The sequence below is a fragment of the Elgaria multicarinata genome, chromosome 3, assembly GCF_023053635.1.
Source record: "Elgaria multicarinata webbii isolate HBS135686 ecotype San Diego chromosome 3, rElgMul1.1.pri, whole genome shotgun sequence".
Taxonomy (NCBI): domain Eukaryota; kingdom Metazoa; phylum Chordata; class Lepidosauria; order Squamata; family Anguidae; genus Elgaria; species Elgaria multicarinata.
In genome coordinates, this window is record NC_086173.1 from 41,953,597 (window position 1) to 41,971,901 (window position 18,305).

The following is an 18,305-nucleotide window of genomic DNA, read 5'->3' on the forward strand; positions in this document are numbered from 1 at the left end:
ATAATTATTCTGAACATTTAATCAGCGTATTTGCAGTTCAGAAACATAACAGTATCAAAAGATACTTTGCCGATGAAAAAAGTTATAGCAACATGCTCCATTTGAATTAGTTTTTTTTTTAGTGAAGAACATTTGTTTTGCTTAGGTAGTGCTGCATTTTTATGCAAAATCAAAACTACACATTCTTTCCACTAATTAAAGGCAGAAGGCCAAAATGAGGTTTATATATTGCTCCCTTATAGCGAGAGCAACAGTGAAAAAGAAGGATCTTGCCCCATGCTGTTCTTCAGCATGGAATTGCTCCAGTGATTACATAAAGAGACAAATGCTGAAAACATGAGATATTACATTCAGTCACCAAAATACAATAAAATGAGTGGGCAAATCTGTGAGCTTTCCATAAATGAGCATGAAACGAAGAGTGACACAATTAAAATGATTCAGTCAATTAAGACTAAATTACACGTTATTCTTTCAAAGCATTGTTATCCCCAATGTGAACTCAGAGTTGAGTTTTTGGGTTTTGTCTTTTTTAACAAAATGTCCTCAATTGTTTTCATCTTTTCCCCCGAATGGGAACAAATCACTCCAAAGTAATGTGCAAGACAGGGGAGAAATTGTGCTACTCTATTTAGCATTGGCTTGTGCACAGAGTTAGAGAACAACTATGCCCGTTTTCAGTTATCACAAATGACCACATCCCTCAAGATTCACAAGACGTTGCAAAGGAAAATGAGAGTTCTTCCTTCTGTGATCTCGCACCCTCATTCCCAACGTCTTGTGTGCCTTGCTCAGTCTGCTGTCCAGGTGCAGTTGATGGACAACCTCAAGGCTCAGCTCTTCCTTCTGATCTTTAAACTGGACCTGAACTGGACAGCCCTTCAGAGAGAGAATACCTTCAAAACAGAGGACATTCCAGTTGTAGCTCTTCAAATAGAGGACTGTCCTCTGGAAAAGAGGACACATGGACACCTTAGCTGCTGAGCTGTGGTTTGCCATTTAAATTAAACATGCTAAAAGGCTGGGGAAGAAGAAAGACTACCTGGCCACTTCATCTAACAAAATGTATATTTAAACCTGAACCCTGTACATGGATATTCAATTCCTACTTCAAATATATTTGATAAGTATGTCCCACTATGTTCTAACATCCTCTCCGACCTACTTCCAATCGGGCACCTTGGTACACAGAAAATCTCAGGGCTTTGAAGCAGGAAGGATGATGCCTGGAGCATCGATGGCGGAAAACTTGACTTATGTCCGACAAGACACGACATAGAGAACATCTTCGTTTCTATGGGGTGGCAATTAGGGATGTGCTCCGCTTCTAATCGGACCAGCGAATTAGAAGCGGAGCGGGGTGCTTCGCCTCTCCTTAAGGTGGAGGCGAAGAGGATTGGGGGGCCGGCGGAGTGTGGCGAAGAGGATCGAGGTGAAGGCGGATCCTTCGCCTCGATCTGTAGCTCCGCCGGAAAGGTAAGTGGGGTTTACCGGGCCCTGCCGCTGTCGCCCATGTGGCGACAGCGGCAGGGCCTGGTAACCCCACCTCCTCTCCCTTACCTGCCTCCGTCCACGGTCCGTCGGCTTCTTCAATTGAGCCCGCGGTTCAACCAGGAAGTCCAGGCCGCACTTGCAGCCCAGACTTCCTGGTTGAACCGCGGGCTCAATTGAAGAAGCCGACGGACCGCGGACGGAGGCAGGTAAGGCCCCCCCGGTCCCTTATCGGGCTCTGCTGCCGTCGCCGCACGGGCAGTGACAGCAGCAGGGCCCAGTAACCCCCCCGCCCTCCTCTCCCAGCCTTACCTGGCGCCACTCCCCTCCACTGCGGAGCTCCGATTCGGAGCCGGAGCTCCATGGTGAAGAGGAGCGGAGTATGGGCGGAGCGGCGCGGAGCGGGCCGATCCGAAATTTTTGGATCGGCCCGCGGGGTGGAGCGGGGGGTCCGTTCACACCCCTAGTGGCAATACATGCAGCGAAGAAAGCTTTCTTTGCTACATGCATTGCATCTGCAAATTCATGTCCATCAGAACTGTTCAGGGTGGTGAGGGGTCTAAGTCAGGCAACTTCCCCCCTGAACCCGGTTTTAGAGCCTTTGGTAGTTTGCTGTGATGCATTTAACGAACATTTCACAGATAAAATCTCTCACATAAGAGCCAATTTAGATGCCGTCGTTATAACAGAAGCTGACAATGAGGTGGCCAGCAACTCCACGAGTAGGATTACACTGGATCAGTTTCACTTGGTGAGTACTGAGGATGTGGACAAGCTGCTTGGATGAGTAAGGAAGACAACTTGTCTTCTTGATCCCTGTCCTTCTTGGCAGGGAGGAGATGCAGTTAGACTACAACTACATCGTATTATTAATACATCTCTCAGGGAGGGGAGTTTTCCACCATGTTTAAAAGAAGTGGTTATATGGCTGCTTCTAAAAAAGCCCCATCTGGACCCCCTGGACCTAAATAATTACAGATCAAATCTTCCATTTTGGGGCAAGGTGATTGAGAGGGCAGTTGCCTTCCAACTCCAAGCAGTCTTGGATGATACAGATTTTCTAGACCCATTTCAAACTGGCTTCAGAGTGGGATATGGAGTTGAGACAGCTATGGTCACCTTGGTGGATGATCTCCGCATGAGTATTGACAGGGGGAGTGTATCCCTGCTGGTACTTTTGGACCTCTTAGCGGCTTTTGATACCATCAACCACGGTATCCTTCTGGAACACCTGAGGGGTTTGGGAATCGGGGGCACTGTGCTCCAGTGGTTCTGATCCTACCTCTTGGGTAGGTTCCAGATGGTGATGCTTGGGAATAGTTGCTCCTCAAAAAAGGAGCTGATGTATGGTGTACCACAAGGCACCATCCTATCCCCAATGCTGTTTAACATCTACATGAAACCGCTGGGAGAGCTCATCCAGAGGCATAGGGCGCGGTGCTATCAGTATGCTGATGACACCCAAATATATTTCTCTATGGCTTCAACAACAGAATCAGCTAAGGATAGTGTGTCTCTTCTGGATGAATGCTTGGAGGTAGTAATGAGCTGGATGAGGAAAAACAAACTGAAGCTGAATCCAGACAAGAGGTGCTTGCTGTCAAGGGCACTGACCTGAGTTTGGAGGTTTGTCAACCAGTTCTGGATGGGGCTACACTCCCCCTGAAAGGCTGCATTTGCAGTTTGGGGGTGCTCCTGGATCCGGCACTCCAAATGACAGCCCAGATAGATGCAACGGCCAGGAGCTTTGGCTGATATGCCAGCTGTGCCCTTTTCTAGAGATGGAAGACCTAAAGACAGCAGTGCACACACTGGTAAATTCAAGGCTCAACTTCTGCAATGCACTGTACATTGGGGTACCATTGTACCTAGTTCAGAAACTTCAACTAGTCCAAAATATGGCAGCCGGATTGGTCACCAGTACATCTAGGGGAGACCATAGCACACCAGCTTTAAAATCATTACACTGGCTGCCAATTAGTATCCAGGCAAAGTACAAAGTGTTAAAGCCTTACAGGGTTTGGGTCCAGGTTACCTGTGGAATCAACTTCTCCCATACAATCCACCCTGCATGCTCAGGTCCTCTGGGGAGAACTTACTTCAGTCAGCCAAAACTAGGTTGACAACTGTTACCCAGAGGACATTTTCTTCTGTCACCCGCAGACTGTGGAATGGCCTGCTGGAGGAGATTTGTATACTTAACTCTGGGCCTTGCTAGACCTGCCGGATAATCCAGCCGGGAGTTGGGGCGACGGCGCGCTGCAACTAGCGCACGCCATCACCCTTTCCCACACATAAAACGCGACAGGGCAAGGGGAAGCCCCGTCACATCCGCCATTTTATTTAAACCTTAAAGGGCCATGTGTGCAGGAGCACACCGCCGTCGGACAAGGTAAGTTTTTTTAAAAATAAATATAGGGTCCCCCGCTCCCCTTGCCCCTGATTCACCCCAAACAATTCCTGATGCCCCCCTGCCCGCTCGCTCGTCCTCCCCCTTCCCCGATGCCCTATCCTTCTTTCCCCCATCCCCCTTCCCCGATGCCCTGTCCTTCTTTCCCCATCCCCCTTCCCTGATGCCCTGTCCTTCTTCCCCCATCCCCCTTCCCTGATGCCCTGTCCTTCTTTCCCCCCATCCCCCTTCCCCAATGCCCTGTCCTTCTTTCCCCCCATCCCCCTTCCCCAATGCCCTGTCTTTCTTTCCCCCATCCCCCTTCCCTGATACCCTGTCCTTCTCCCCCCCCTCCTGCCAGGTCCGGCCTTTTCCCCGGCCCCTATCTCCCCCCCCCATGATTCCTCCCCCGGCCCAATGGGCACAGCGCTCCTATGAGCGCCGTGCGCAGTCAGTGGCTTCTCCCGGCTACTCGTGAGTAAGCGAGCAGCTGGAAAAAGCCACGGACCCTGCTAGACCTTCCGCAGCCCCGGCCTCAGGCCAGGGCTGCGGAAAAACCAGGCCATAAGTGAATCTGCTTATGCCGGGTTAAGGGAGGCTTTAGCCCGGCCTGACCCCAGAATCCCCTGTACGTCATCTGGATGCACAGGAGGGAGACCGGGCCTCACACCGGGCTAACGCCTGGTCTAGCAACGGCCTCTGTCTCTGAATTTAAGACAGCTTTAAAGACTAGCCTTTTCTGATAGGCCTACCCAGATGAATGTGAAACCAAGAATTTTTAAGATGTGTTGATTTGTTGTACTAATGTTGTCCCCCGCCGTGATCCAAAGGGAGAGGTGGGTAAGAAATTGTTGTTGCTGTTGTTAAGCTTACACCCAAGTAAGTGTGTTCATCCTACTGTGGATTTTGGATTTCCCCCCAATGGACCAACATAGCTATTTATGTCTTTTCTATGATTACTGTAACACTTGCATGGAAATAATATAATCTCTTCCTTAGAGGTTTTATAGTAAACATATTTTCCATTCTTTTGCAGCATGTAGCACTGCAGCTGTGCTTGCTTGTTGGCAGTGTATTTTTATAAGTTATCTCCAGCCTGGCAGCTATTTTTCCACTAGTGATTTATTTCCTTTTTGTGTATTCCCTGGGCAGAACAGGTGACCTTCCTTTCACCTATGAATGTTGTCATGGTGCATAATTTGGAGTGGGAATATGGATGAATGTAAGAGAATCTAAATGCTAATAAATATTTTGGTATAAGGTATTAGAATTTCAAGTCCACATTTTTGTTGAATTTCTTAACCTTCTGGTTTATTTTAAATTTGCATTGCAAAGTAAACTTTCAATTTTTAAAAGACTTGCAGAAAGTCAACACAGCAATGTGGAATTTGGGGAAACATGTTCCATTCTTCATAATGAGAGATGCTGGCGAAGTTCTCCATGCTGGAGCTGTGGAACTCATAAAGCCCACCTCAAAAATGAACTTTACAAGCTCCGAAATTCTTCATGGGCTGATGGAAACCAGCCCAGTGAGGGCTATTTTCTGAGCCTAGCATGGGTTTCAGAAATATACCAGGTTATTTCCAACTTCACTGTGGAAATAGCTGAGTTTATTTCTGTGTGAATGTGACCCCTCACAGGACAAGTGAGTGGGAGGGAAAGCACAGGGTTTTTGAGGAAGACACCAGGCTACAAACTTGTTTTTGATTTACCACTCCTCCATTTAGGGTGCATTATGGTTTCTTTATCCCCCCACAAATGTATCCTTTAACTTAGGGTGACCATATAGAAAGGAGGACAGGGCTCCTATACCTTTAACAGTTGCATAGAAAAGGGAATTTCAGAGGTGTCATTTGTATGCATGCAGCATCTGGTGAAATCGCCCCTTCATCACAACAGTTAAAGCTGTAAGAACCCTGCCTATTGACCAGATACAAAAGAGGGCAGGACTTCTGCAGCTTTAACTGTTGTGATGAAGAAGGAATTTCACCAGGTGCTGCATGCATACAAGTGACACCTGCTGAAATTCCCTTTTCTATGCCATTGTTAAAGATACAGGAGCCCTGTCCTCCTTTTCATATGGTCACCCTACTTTAACTCAGGGGTGTAGAATCTCTTCCAGCCAAAGGGCTGAATTCTGTTTTGGAGAAGCTTTTGGGGGCCATCTTCCTTTAGTGGGTGGGACTGAAGGCAAAAGGGGTGGGGCTGAAATACCAAAAAAGACAACTGGTCTACTTTAGCTTAATGGCCTTACTGCCAATAGCTAAGCTTTATGAAAGGCATTTCAACTTTTTATAATTGTTGAATACAGAGCATATCTGAGAAAAGGAAAGTTTTGCGACATTTTGGTTCAGGGATCCACAGGGGCTGCATGCTTTAACACCCACACGTGGCCTTTTCTGCAGCTCCACCCAATGGGGGGCCTACTCTGCCATCACCACCAAGAGTAGTCTGCATTAGAATAATTGGGGAGAGGGTTCTGTACCCCCAGCGATCATTATACAGATCTTTGGTGTGGCTATGTGGCTCCTGACACCCCCCCCCCAAATCTAATGTGGCCCTTGGGACCAAAAATATTGTGTGCCACTGTTTTACATGAATATGGGGACAATCTCCATAAGCAAAAAAAACTTCCTTGCAGGCTTCTGAAGTTTCACATTAATGTGCCTGTTAATGTGGACCATTCTAGCTAATCAGTCCTTTCTTCCTCTTCTTCTTCTTCTTCTTCTTCTTCTTCTTCTTCTTCTTCTTCTTCTTCTTCTCTTATTATTTTTGTATATGAATAAATGGAAGTATTCATTTGCATGTCCTTGATGGATTCAAAAAATGTACATCTGATTGTTATGAAACTTTTAGAATTTGTTCTACCTCTAACTGGGATAGCTTTAGGCATAGTGAAAATTTTGACCGCTATCTTGAACCACAAAGGCAGCAAATCAAAACATTTAAGGATATACTGCTTCAATACCATTTGATCAATTTCAACCAATCTTCCCATCATGATTCAGCTCTGCAATGAGAAGATTTTAGCTATACAACATTATTTTTCATGTTTTATTGACTTTTTTTTAAAAAAAATAAGCAAGCCTGTAATATTGGGGGGGGGGGAAGAACCCACAGACATTAAAGTGTGAAAAAAGAACAAGCCCAGTTTGAATCCAGGGAAGATCAGTAGGCTGTGCTATAGCTCTGCCTCCCCAAATCCCTGCTGTGAGGCAACTCCATCTAAGGGGAATGAAGTGGACAGCCCCCCCCCCCCTTAGGGGGCTGTAGGGGTGGACCATGGCAGGGGACATGCCTTGGGGTGCCAGCAGGGGGGGTCCACTCTGATTGAGTGAGCATGATGTGTCAACTGTGAAAGTTGTGTAAGTTTGCTTGAAGGCTTCTCTGTTTCAACCTAAAGGAAATTCCAACCTGTGCAAAGCCAGATCCATTCACTTGTTTAAAATATTGCTGGCAGGTAATAGAATATATGTCAACAGTTCCCCCCCAAAGTCAACTGTTTATCTGTTTGTTTGATTGGGCTAATTGGCAGTTGGAATTAAACCCCAGTTGGAAAGGTCTGGGTTTAATGATTACATGATGAAAAGGAAAGTTGAAGGGTAATTTTGGAATGACTTTCATTCAGCACAAGACCAAGTTTGTAGCATGAACCATCCATGTCTCTGATTTACCTATTGTTCCACATAAGGTGTGGGATAGAAATTCATTTGGTTTTAATATGAATCAACACCATTCACACCCCATGAACGAAAATGGAGTTCTCCAAATTTTGCAATGCAGATCATCTTTCAAAAAAATAGCTTCCAAAATGTTTACATTTGGGGAAATTGCATACATAAATACATACACTTGCGAAAACTGTGTACAAAAATGCATACAAGTTTTTGTGCAGACTTAAGAAAAGCAACACTCAGATGCAGAAGGAGAATGGAATCAATGTGTGCTTGAAAATGGGCAACATTATAGAAAGTGGAAGAGATAGATTTGCCCCATCCAGTCTGTTTATTTGTTCTCACCCTCTTTATTTGTGCCCAGAGACACTTCTATTGGAGCCTCCCAGGACCGCTGCCCCTTCTGATTGATATATTAACATTAAGAGAGAGAAAAAACTCTTTCTCTTAATGTTGCAAAGTGAAGTGCTGTCCTCCAGAGCCATCTTTAGTTTGGTTTGATAAAATGCATTTGACAGAATTGCTGCCTTTTCCCCCTCTGCCTGTGCCTTGAAATCTCACATTTATTGATTACATTTGTATCCCACTCTTCCTATAAGGACCTCAGGGCAGCCCAGACTGGAGTTATTTATTTATTTATTTATTTATTTATTTATTTATTACATTTCTATACCACCCAATAGCCAAAGCTCTCTGGGCAGTTCACAAAAATTAAAACCATAGTAAGACAAGTATCTCATTTTATGCTCACAACAACCTTGTAAGGTAGGCGAAGCTGAGCAAAATTCTCACCACCCAGTGTACTTCATGGCCAGCTGAGGATCTGAAGCCAGATGCTCCAAGTTAAACACTCTGTTCACTATACAACCGTAGTTTTCTGTACAGTATGGTGAGCTTCTGCGATAGTACTATTATACAACAGTTGTGCTGAGCATGACAAGCCGGCATGTTTAAATATACCCTCCCCCTTTTTAAAGTGGTGGAGTAGAATTTCCCATCCGCCTGAATGAAAAAGGTGCATTCTTCACTTTAAACCTGAAAAATGCTTATCAAGTTCCGGTCCTATGCAGTTTATATTCTTCCCCAGCTGTAATCGTTTTTGTTTATTACTGCTTGGTAGATTATATCACTTCTGGGATCTTCAAACTGCTGCAGCACCAGCATGAATCAGCTACTTAAAGTGGAAAGCCCACAAAGGTTGTGGGTCAGAAAAGAGCTTTAGAGCTGTGAAACTGTAGCTGATCTGGCCTTAGAAGTCTGATTGGGAAATACCCAACTATGTACATCCAGTGAATGTGTATATTGTACAAAATGCCAAAGTGCGCTACTTATCATACAAGAAAAAAAAATGTGGACAGAACTATCGTATCCATGATGGCTGGGAGACTTGAAGGCAGAGGAACCACCTTAGCCAAAGCCTGCAGGACAAAAGGGAGAGAGGAGCAGCATTCTTGTCTTTGTGCCATGCTTTTCCTTGTTCTTTGTTTTATCATTGTCATCATCATCATCATCATCGCCATCAGATGTGGGCATTTCTGGGAAGGCACTAATTCCAGTAGAACGAGAATGTTTTATGTCTTACATGCCTTACAGATTATGCAAATCCATTAGAATAATCTAATCTGGAGGTGACGAAAACCTGCAAGTGCTGTCCTTGGGGTTGGTTCAGAAATTTCAGCTGGTATGAAATGCAACCTGCCTGCTGTTTCCTGGGGCTGGATATATGCAGAGTATCTCCCCCAGTACTGGAAGGTCTGCACTGCTAATTAGTTACATTTCAAAGTCCAATTCGAGATGCTAGTTTTCCTTTCAATAGTGATGGGGGAGAAATTAGTTTGGTTTGCATCTTACTGTGCATGTGTCCAATTTTGAACTTTCAATCCAATACATGAACCAAAACTCAGTTAACCTTCAAAACGTGCACCTCTGAATTTTGCACTGGAGTACTAAAATCAGAAAAATGAGAACACAAATGTGTACATTCAGGGAAAGTGCACACAAAATTGGTGAAAGTAACGTTAAAGAAATGAATTAGGAAAATTTCTTGTGACTAATGTGTATATTAGGAAAAAAGTGTGGACAAAAATGTATGTATTTGGAGAAATGCACACAAATGCACATGAATTTGAATAGGAACATTTATTATCATCCTCATCGTCATCTCTTTTCTCACTCGTGGAAAAACTCGTGGCGGTTTTTCTAGAGGGACACGATAGGCTTTACCAGGTCATGCTGTCTTTTACTTATTCAGGAATTTCCTGACAATTGAGCTTGTTTTAAGTATGACTGCTTTCTGGTGTGGATGTATTTTGGTAGTCCCAATTTCTGAAGGTTTTCTATATAGTTTTTTGATGTGATGCTAGTGGCTGATGTGACTAAAGGAATAATTGCCATTGCCATAGTTCTTTAACTTCCAGGGACAGTGGTGTATATTCTTCTCTCTTTTCCACTTACTTTTCTACAACATTTTTGTCATTAGGTATTGCTCTGTCAATGAGGTATGTGGTTTTTTTTTTTCTTGTCTTGTCTATAACTGTTATGTCTGCTCGGTTGATGAACTGTTCTGTCCCAGATGATGGATGATGATCCTCATCTTCATCCTCGTTGTTGTTGTTGTTTGGGCTGAACCAAACTTATGATTGGAAAAATGTGAAACTAAAATTGACTGACTTATCCATCTCTACCTTAAAGGCCCCGAGTAGTATGGACCCAGGATCTTCCATACAACCATTCCTGTAGGACCGCCTACCTGCCACACCTGGTTTCCTCAGATCTTCCACTAGGCCAAACTAGTCATGATATAGGAGTTCAATAAAAAAGGATCTCAGGCAGGTGCTTTAAAAGATCAAAGCAGGAAGGGGAGGTCTCATATGCTATCTGTATGTTTTGCCTTTAAATGCAATGATGGCAAAACCCCAAGGCATGACAGGGGACCTATGTTTTACATATTGACCTGTAATACAGAACCTTAGAACAGAAGCAGAGGATTAAGCTCTGTCCATTCTAACCATATCTTAACAGTGGATATTCCCTTGCCCCCATATGCAAAGCTACAAAATCAGTCACAGTTACAGTGTGATACATCATGAAACCCAAACCATGTAGAAGTCACTAGAAAAGTTGCCATTGGCCAGGGCAGCCAAGGAAATTCACCTGTTTTTCAGTTTTAGGAATTAATTTGTATTTTCAGAAAGACCTATATGCCACCAGGATATTTCTGAATGGGACAACTCCATTCTTTTAATGTCCTTTTTTCCATCAAGTGTTCCAAGATTTCATTCCAAATATATCATAGGAGCTCTGAATGGGAGCCAGGCAGCACTCTGGCTTTGGGCAGACAGCCTGTGCAGTTCCTTTTGTTATATTATTCCTTGACCAAAAAGTACAATCGTATTGCAATCAATGGCCTCTCCATGGAAATAAAACTAGTCATAAATGGGATAGAAAGAGCATGAGTTTCCCCCCACCTTAAAGTTTCAGTGTGGGAGAAACCAAAACTGACAGATTTGGCCACCCAGGGCTTTTAGTGCTTAGCTCTTAAAAATCTGGATTTGAATCTCTGTACATTCAACCATGTTGATGGTGCTGAATTAGGTTGCCACCTCTTTTTTTTACTGACAGGCTCCTTATCTGTAACAGTTATATGGCGGGCAGGAACAATGTGGTCCTCTCCATGCTTTACTTTATCAGTGTTTCCTTCCAGCTCACAATCCAGAGACCAGGACACAGAACCCCTTTTCTGCTTACTGACCATAGCTGAGTAGTGGGCAGGGCTTAAGGCAAAAAAGGGACGGTCCAAAAATATTAAAACTACTAGTTCCCCCCCCCTTTAGCCTACAGACCTTACTGACAGGAACTAAGCCTTAGGAGAGGTATTTAGACCTATCAGAATGGGCCCAAAACTTCCACAAAACTCAAGAAATCATCCAAGGATGGTTGGGGAAAGTGGTTGAGGCCAAGGGAAGAAGGCATAGGCCCTGTTCAGAAGACACCTTAAACCACCGTGGTTATGGCTTTAACCATGGTGGTTTAAGGTGTCTTCTGAACAGGGCCGTAGTCTTTTGGGGAATGCTGAGGGGCCAGACTGGGAGGCCCAGAGTGCCGGATGTGGCTCCAGGCCTCAGGTTCTACACCCGTTCCTTAGACCATAGGGCTAGATAACCCATTTCCTCACCCATAGCCCAGACACACTCCCACAGGGCATCCCATGAATTAGCTTTTACTTCTCTCTTTCCCTCCGCTCTTTGTTTCCCCTTAAACAGACCCTGCAGAAGATCCTTATGCTGTTGAAACCCAGGCTTGCTCATTTAAACAAAAATAATCCTTATTTTTAAATATCAACATGAGAAGATTAGCTCCTTCTTCACTTTAAATCTAGTCCATGCTGCCAACTCATCTCAAAGGTAGTTGTCTTCTGATTTGGCTGACTGCAGCCAGCTTCCAATTCCACCTGCCCCTCTTAACAGCAGGGGCCCCTAAGAAAGAGAAAGGAGAAGAAAAGCCTTATAGGATTGCTTCTAGCAATCTGGCTTTATATTTCTATTAACCCCAGCAAAATTATGAGTTACAACAGCTTCTTCTATCATTTAACATTTATTTCCTGCCAAAATACGCCAAATTAGGCTGTTGCTGAGCAAACAACAGACAAAATTACAATCTAAGGAACCAGTTTGTTTGCTTTTAATGACAGCTAGGATTGAATGCATAGAAGAAACAGCCATCTGATGTTCCCCTACATGCAATGATTCCAATCTACTTTTAAAGTAATCAGGTCCATAATCTAAGATGGTACGTTTGCCACTGTTTTACAGACAGAAGCAGCAGACTAGGCTGGAATTAAAAAAAAGGTGGCAAACTCATGAGGGTCTCTGTTGCACAGAATGTAAAATTCCATCCTGTGTATCTTCCCTCATAACAGTAATATTGCATGGGGGAGGGGCATTAAATTCTCTTCCATTGGCAACTCTTAAAAACCCTTCAGAGTTTGGACCCAGTAGCAACCTGATTCCTTCCGTACACAACCCAAATATGTGTTTCAGAAGTGTTTGCAGTATGTATCTGCAAAGACTACAAGAGGAATTCTGCCCATTTTCCTGGCTCCGGCTGAGGGATTTCCATGGAAAAATCTGTTTTCCTTTCAGATTTTGGCTTCCCTCATTAGAGTTACCTTGCTCACTTCTATTCTAGGCCCTGGATATCAATTCCAGATTTGGGATATTTCCAGCCAGGCATACTGCTTAGTTTATGGTGGAAATGCATCACGAGATGTTAGTCTTAAAGGTAGGGAGTATAAACAGTAGCTCCCCTAGTGCATGTGTATGTATTTATTCACCACAAGTTTTGTCATCCTAAAAAATCAATAAACATTAGGGATCATCCTGGATGGATTATAAGTGAATCTGCCCCTCCCCATCTCACAAAATTGCATTTCAGAAGGAATGGGGCACCATCCTAAGCCCTATTTGGGTCTTCACCCTCATTCATTAGGAAGAAGAATAGACTATGTCCCCTTTGTTGAATCCCTGGCCAGATCTACACCAAGCAGGATATGACACTTTGAAGACATTTTGAAAACTGTATATGGAGTGTGTCTTGGGCCCCAACAGTTGTCATTACTGTTATAAGCTGTTTTAAAGCAGTAGTGTAAATCCTGCCCCTGTTGTCCAAGCACATTGCCTTATATCCATTGGTGTGTGTGTGTGTGTGCATGCGTGTGTGTCTAAAATGAGGACCTCCTCTACACAGGTAGGCTAGACCAGTGAATGCTGGTAGCTCCAATTTTGGTGGGGCTGGGTTTCAGCCAGACCACTAAAGGAGCTAGCCAAGGTTCTGAACCTACTTTTGGGATAGGGTTAAGCATTTGGATAGCTCCAGTTCTGGCTGGTTCTGATTGAAACCCAGAATAGATTTACAGCCTCACCAAAAACTGGAGCCATCAGCCTCTACTGATGTAGTTTCCCCTTGCAATTTAGAACCTTGCTTGTGCAACTAGGTGATGGGTATAAGAGAAGGCATTGTGAACTGTAGTTTTATTGTACACTACAATTCACTAAACTGTAGTTTTTAGTGAACACTCATTTGGTTGGATCTAGCATTGTGGTTCTGCCATGACCTCTCCTCTTTGATGGAGCTCCCATGCAGCCATAAAATCTGCTCCAGAGGGTCCCCATCCCTCTGGGTTAGTTTTGTATGGCTGCAGAAGGAAAGAATGCAGAAGTCCCATTCTATTGGTGGTATCCCACGCTTGGTGGAACCATTGTCCTAGATCCAACCTATTGAGTGGAAACGCAATTAAAATATATATTCTAGTAAATACATGCATACTAAGGGTGTGCACCGCTTCAGATCCAGATCCAAACTCCGAGTCAAAGTGGGGCAATTCAGACCAAATCAGTGTGGGTCTGGATCAGTCTGAACTAGTCAGAAGCAGGTCAGATCAATCCAAATTACTTCGGACTGCCTTGGACCAATCAGGACAATCCAGAAGCCCAGGCTTTCCTGGGTGCCCAACAAGCAGCTTCCAAACTGTCTTCAAAGGCAGCCCTACTACTGCTTTAAAATGGTTTATAACAGTAGTGACAACTGTTGAGGCCCAGGACACACTCCCTATATGGTCCTCAAAACATTTTCAAAGTGTTATATCCTGCTTAGTGTAGATCTGGCCTAGGTGTCGCAGGTTAGCGCGGATCTCAAGGTGAACATAGCCCTTTCACAATGTCCTTGAGTACACCAGAAATATCAAAGATAAAAGTGTGCTTTTTTTCTTATAACAAAAAGTTCACGGAACACCCCACCTTCAACACATCCCTGTGAGTCATGAAGATTGCATAGATTCAGTGGACCTGCAATTTCACAATCTATTTCCTGTTGCACAGAAGATATACACCCCTCCTGTTCTATCCTATTTCAGATTTGTTCTTGTGTTAATTTCCCGTACATCACAAATTGAGATTGTGAATGTTGTCTATCCTTCTCTCATGCCATAGGTATCACTGGGAATTAGTGAGATGACTGCCTGCTTTTCCTGGCTGTACAAAGAGGAGATGTACAAATACAATGGCCAATTTCATAACAGCCCATATTAAATCTTCCAGGTTTTCCTGGCGCCAGCAATATGTCTGCTCACCAGCTTATATCTTTCTGCATGTTTTAAGCATCTGCTTCTGTATGTGCTGGTTACCTTATGCCAATCCAGTGCTCTGCTGTAAACACAGAATATTTTTTAACCCACAACTCAGTCCAACTCTTTCTTCTCTCCTATACTTTTTTTTTTAAGGAGAAAAGGTCAGCGTATTCCAGTGAACTGACGTACTCTGTCTAATTTATGCACCAAGAAGCTTAAAATTGTGCGTCATTTGACCATTTTCCATTTGTTCATGCTGAGATTAAGAGATGGGGCTTATTGTTGAGCTTATAGTCAAAATTACAACTAAGAGAAAAAAAGGGTTAGAGGGGATCAGTAGCTGCAGCTGGCCTTTGATTTATTTCATGTTGGGTGCGCTAAATGGGGAAACTTGAAGAAAGCAGCTTCTTGGGGCCCTAGGACTAAGCTGTCGAATTCTGAACCATTCCAAAAGAAGGCACTTGTGCTAAAAGTGAGCAGCAAAAATCTCAAAGCTAAAACTGGATGACCCATTGCCAAGAAATCTATGTGACAACCACTGTGACTGTTCGTGTTTGTCTAAGAGGTATTTTTTGCTTTCTGTAAACCTCAGCATATTTTCCTTGGCTAAATCAACACGCAGGCTTCCGACAACATGACTGATAGCTGAACTAGGTGAAGGTGGTGGGAATTTTGTATTTCACAAAAAGGGAAGACTGTTTCACTAGATAATTTTCTTGTACTGTTTTACTTGGAAAGGAGGGAGGAGGCTACTCCATTGACAGATCTATGAGCACCATAGACCAGTGTCCAAGCTTCAGAAAGAGCTCAGCCTGAGACCTTGGAGATGTAGTCAGAGATAGTAGTTCAGACTACATAGAGCAATGGATTATTCAGTATAAAGGAGTTTCACATGCTTAAGTTTCAGAAATGTAAAAATACAAAGTTCAACGTGCTTCTACTGTTTTGAATTTGGCTGTCTTCAGCCTTAGCTGACGTGACTAAGAGAAGGTCCAAACATTACAAATAAGCAGCAATGAAAATAGAATCATGAGTGAATCATGCTCCTTTCCTGATCTCTGCAGTAACATCTGAAATACAAATTATGTATCTCACTACCTGTTCTGAGATGCATGAATTCCAGAACTTCTGTCCATTCAGGCTCATGAACTAACTGAAAGAGAGATCTATAAGTCTTAGGCCATGTCTAGACGAGGCCTATATCCTGGGATCGTCCTGGGATCATCCCTGTGCATCCAAATGACACACAGGGGATCCCGGGAGCAGGCAGAGATTTGCCTGGGATAATCCTTAGGTCTACCTAAGGCCTTACTTACACAGTGCACTGTGTAAGCCATATAGATTTATCTCTTCCAGCAGGCCTACCCAGTTGAATTTTAAGATGCCTTTTAATGATGTATTGGTTTTATATGTTTTTAATTGATTATATGTATTTTATGGTGTTTTGTATTTGTATTGTACCCTGCCTCGATCAAGAGGGAGAGACAGGTAAGTAATAAATAAATATATTATTTTTATTTTATTTTATTTATTCATCATACTTATATACCATTTAATATAATAAAGTATCTAAGAGGTTATCACAATATCCTATGAAATCACAACTAAAGTACATACCCCACTGGGGGAAATAACAGAGGGTTAGTGCCTTACTAATCCACAAAGCTTCAAACTTCACTGCATGTGATACAGAGCTCCACTCATTTCTTATGAGCATTCTGTGGGATATATAGTAAGGATGGTAGCATAGAAACTGGAGTATGATCTGGGCAGGGGTTAGGGGAAGGACTGTTTCCTCACTCTCCAACCTTGCTTGAACCCTGTGAACATCCATTTCTCTTCAGTTTATGGCAGCAGAGAAAAGAAAACCAAGTTTGGCTTCACACACCAGAGATTTAACCTAGAAATATGCAATTGCAAGTTCCAACCCACCAATTTTCTTGCCGTTAGGTCATCATTTCCTTCCCACCTGACCCCCCACTAGAAGTCTGTTCTACCCCGACATGAAGAGACCCAAACTATGTCAGCAGCATACAGAGCAGACAGAACTAGACTTTGTGGGACGGACGCAAGAAATAAGAGACGACACAAGTGCTGGAATTAAACTGGGCCACATTTATTCAAGATCTGCAAAGGGTTCCCATCAGGCACCCAGCCAGGCCTGCGTTAGGCCTTACTAAGTGAAGGGGCGAGCTTTCCAGGCCCAGCGGGTGGCGCTCAGTTTTGCCACCCTGCTGTCCATCCCCTACGTGGGGTAGGGAGACCTTCCCTTGTCACCCCCAACCCCTGCCCCCAGGCTCAAGGTGGGTGAGAGAGGTCGGCCTCAAAGGTGGTCCTTATCCCCCAGCCTGGCCACAAGGCTCAACACTGGGAGCCCTCGGGAGTCACCTATCACTGTAACAGTGCCTTGGAAGCTCACCATTACATTCCCTCTGGATGCCCTTCCCTACCTGCCTAGTATTAGGTGACCAAATTAACTCGCAGCCAAATTGACCTAGTTATACTCCCCTGCTGTCAGTGTGGAGTAGGCGAAACAACTCACGTCCAATTCAAAACGTGAGCAAAAAATTCCTACTTGGCCCCCTATTGGCAACCAATAGTTCACACTGTCTACAGGGAGGGAGGGAGGGAGCCGCAGAAGCAAGAGGGCTTGGAGGGGTGAGACACATACTTTTAAAAGGCCAAAACCCCTCCCAGCCCTAGTGGCGCGAAATCCTGCCAATGCAGGATAGCCACGTCTCTTCCCTGCTCCGCCCACAAATCCCTCCCCATGCCCAGGCTTTGCCGGGCATGGCAGAATGGGCCATCTGCCTGCAAGTCCTTCTACCAGATGAAAAATGTACTGCTGCCTTGATGAGCTGCTGGTCGTGGGAAAGATGCATTTTGCCACACATGCCAACTTTGTGCAATCATGCATCAGCTTGAATATCTAACTTATCAAGATGAAAATGCTATTACAGCATTGATCACATATTGTGCCAATTTTCCAGTGTTGTGACTACTATGGTAAATGTTGTCTTTCTAAGAAGAAAGGATTTAATCATTTTATATTGACTGAGGGAGATGGATTACAGGTAATCCTGTAAATCCCCAACAACTGCACATGATATACTGGGATCCCCTCCCCTTCTGTTTCCTTTTTGGTTTTTTGCTGCATCACTGAAAATATTGCAGTCAAAGCATACAGATTTGTTATAAGTCCTGCTTCAGCTCAATAAGGACCCGATTTGGCATCACTCTTTATACAGCCCAGTTCAACAGTTAATGAATGTGCTATTGCTTTTATAACTGGTTCATTTGCAAATAAAATATAACCAATTCTCTCTAAAATTGCATGCTTTTCCTAACAAAACAACAACAGTTAGGCGGAGACAACCGTTTCATGTATTTACTTTTCATGGAACTGGCCATGAAGCAGTTGAAGACAATTTAAGTAAGACATTTAAAGAAGGAATGTTTTTTCTTTCTTTTCCACCCAGTAGCCATGAATATAATTTATTTCACAGATTGTGGGTTAATCCTTTGATTGTGGTAGACTAAAAGTATTTTTAATATGAGAAACGCATGGCCCAATTTCTGTTCTTGGTGATTTTCAAAGAGAAATCATTATTAAAATGAAGCAGTCTGC